This window comes from Cibotium barometz, chromosome 42 (genome assembly GCF_041138505.1).
Source record: "Cibotium barometz isolate CiBa-2024 chromosome 42, ASM4113850v1, whole genome shotgun sequence".
NCBI classification, from domain to species: Eukaryota; Viridiplantae; Streptophyta; class Polypodiopsida; order Cyatheales; family Cibotiaceae; genus Cibotium; species Cibotium barometz.
The window spans coordinates 46242029-46244844 of record NC_141087.1 but is presented as its reverse complement, the minus strand read 5'-3'; the positions used below and the strand labels follow the sequence as shown (position 1 = coordinate 46244844).

General features: G+C 42.8%; 1 pseudogene across 4 annotated transcripts; it reads left to right on the top strand.

The window, feature by feature from the left end:
• The first annotated feature begins 766 nt into the window (after positions 1-766).
• On the top strand, positions 767-2205 carry LOC147614544 (protein ELF4-LIKE 3 pseudogene; annotated as a pseudogene). 4 transcript variants are annotated; one of them, XR_015263147.1, is made up of 2 exons: positions 767-1087; positions 1338-2205. The product of XR_015263147.1 is annotated as a protein ELF4-LIKE 3 pseudogene, transcript variant X3 (transcript). The 4 variants fall into 4 exon arrangements; XR_015263145.1 differs by having other exon boundaries at positions 767-1129; XR_015263146.1 differs by having other exon boundaries at positions 768-1103.
• The last annotated feature ends 611 nt before the right edge of the window (positions 2206-2816 follow it).

Below are 2816 nucleotides of genomic sequence, written 5' to 3'. Positions count from 1 at the left end.
AAAGGGCACAGCCCGTATCTGCTATGTAATCGTCAGTCCCTTTTCTTTTGCTAATTCAAAATCCCTGCTTTTTATTTTGAAAAAAAAAATATAATTAATTGCAAAAAAAAATCTCCTTTGAAGAGAACGGCTCTTAAAAATCTTTACAATTCATTTTCTGTAAGAAGGGCTAATGTTTGTAGCTGGGACTTGCATAGGCACCTATACTTAGTTTATAATATATATGCATGCTTTAGAAAAGAGTGAAAATGAAAAAGAAATGCTTGTGGCAATAGGTGTAAAGGAAATAGAGTAGCTAATAGTAAAATTATTTACGATCATAGGCGACTCTAAATCTTTAAGTGGTTGGCAATTAGTGTGTGTGTGTTAGAGTAGTGTACTTTCAAATTTCCAGCCAAGCCCCTATTTTTTAAAAAAATGAAAAGAGATAAGGTTGGGCTTCAATATTGGTACTTTAGGTTTCGAATCCTGCTGAGTGGCCGAGCCTCAGGCTTGGCACCGAAGCACGTTCGCGTATCTCTTTGGATGGCCCTTATTGTGGCCCGCCTGCCTTGCCGTACCACGTGGACCAATGGCATGGCCACAAAAGGTCGCAGGATCTGTTAGGAGGGGCCCGGCCGGCCCCCACGAAATCATTTTCTAGACGCAGGAGGGTTGCCCGAATCGCCGTCGGCTTTGACGGCGCCGCTAGATTTGACGGCGATCCCTGCTGGTACCTTAATCACGAGAATTAGCGCAGTAAACCCCCGCATTAGCTTCCCAAATAGCGATCTTTTCCCCTCTTTTTATGCTGTAACGTCACTCACTCTCTGCAACGCACAGCTCTCTCTCTCTCTGTCTCTCTCTCTCTCCACGCATTTCTGCTTGTTGCAGGCTCGCTACCTTCAAATCACCCATAGACTTAACCTGCAGGTGATGCTTAGAGCGAATCTGCCCTTAATTATTCTGCTTTCTGCATGAAGAGCGTGCCTTGAATGGATCGTTAAGTTGGGGTGTGGGAAGTGGGGAATTTTGCTTTGATTTCGGAGCAGGCGTCACCCATTCGAACAGGGGAGCTTAATTAACATCACAACAGTAGCATTCAAGAGTAGATCTCTCTACCCGTAAGGATTACTAGTGCAGTGAGCTTGTGAGCTTTTTAGAACCCTCATAATTTATGGATAAGACTAACGTTCGGTGATTTATGTGGGTGGGTTTTTTTCACTTTTGAAGGATTAGACTATGGAAGTAGGGTGATCCTCTCCGTGAGAGTAGCAAGCAGCTGGATGCCACAGTTTTTGTTCCCCATGTGAAAAGTTTTGTTTGTTGCATATGAACACTTTACTTGCTATGTGCAGGCCCATTATCATTTCAATACTGCAGCAGAATTGCTGCAATTTTCTTGGGAAGGCATTGGACTTTGGTGATCTAATTTGTGTGGTAAGAATCCTTTCACGTTGAGTGCTTTTTCTCGGCTGGAAGAGCCCCAATGGAAGAGTCAGATGTGCCCTCATCCCCACTAACAGTGGAAGCAAGAATGTGGAAGAACTTTCAAAAGAGTTTTAGTGAAGTGCAGGCCATCTTAAACCACAACACATCTCTAATCCGGGAGATAAATCAGAACCAGGAGAGCAATGCATTTGGGAGCCTGGCAAAGAATATAGGCCTGATAAGGGAGCTCAACACCAACATAGGCCAGGTAGTGGAGCTGTATGCCAACATTGCAGCCGAGTTTGTTAAGTCGTCCATGGAGGAGGACAGCACCACCTCTGCAGAGCTGGGCACTGCTGATGAGGCTGATGCTGTTGCCCACCACCAGCCTTCAAATGCAGAGGTTGGTGGCTCAAGCATTCCAAAGATACTAAAGCATAAGTGAACTTATGGACCCAAGGCCATATTATCCATTGCCAACCCTTTACTCGGGGGGAGTTTATTAATCAGTGTCAATATACTCAACATGCTGCAACCTTTTATTCAGCCACCACAAAGATGTTCTTTAGAGGAAATCCATGGATGCTTTGCACCTGACAAAACCTAAGTAAAAGCAGCACATTTGAGCCTGCAAGTGTTGCTATGTATTTTGAAGGGAACTGTCTCCTCTTGATCGAAAGCTGGTCTTGCAAGCTCTCTTGTACTTATAGAGCAGCCCGCACTACTAGAGTAGGTCCCTTGGCTCTCATCCCCTTCATGGTGCCTCAAGTTGCAATAAATGAACAATTTCCCCTCTCTCTCTGCTGTAGTATATGCCAGTGAGGGTAATCTGAATGTCTTTTTAAAATTGATGCTTTGCACCTGACAAAACTTTATGCAAATCATGGCTTGCTCATTGGTGAATTTATATAATCTCATACCGTCCAAATCATGGAAGTAATCACAATTTTAGAACCTAAGTTAGCTTCCTAAGCACATTAAGATATGGAAACTACGATAAGGATTAGCACCTTGGTAAATGAAAATCTCACGCTACAAACAAGGTTGCAAACAAGGGTCATGCAATTCTAGATCCTCCAGCTCAAGTATGTATACGTGCATTGGTAGGACTGGGCTATTTGGGCACCCTGAGGCATGATACCTCAATTCTTACTCTGAGGCACCCTGAGGCATGATATGGGCATGATACCTCAATTCTTACTCTACTCCTTACTGACAGTACCTTATGGAACATAACCTAAATTAGCTTCATATTTTGGTAATAAACATAATAGTTAACATTGCATTTGATTTGCAAATAGCATAACTTTTGTGATCTCTTTTTCACACTAAGTGCTTATTAACATGACAATACAATGCAATGGGATGTTAAGCTTAGAAAGCTTATGTGAAGCATAACCTAAAAA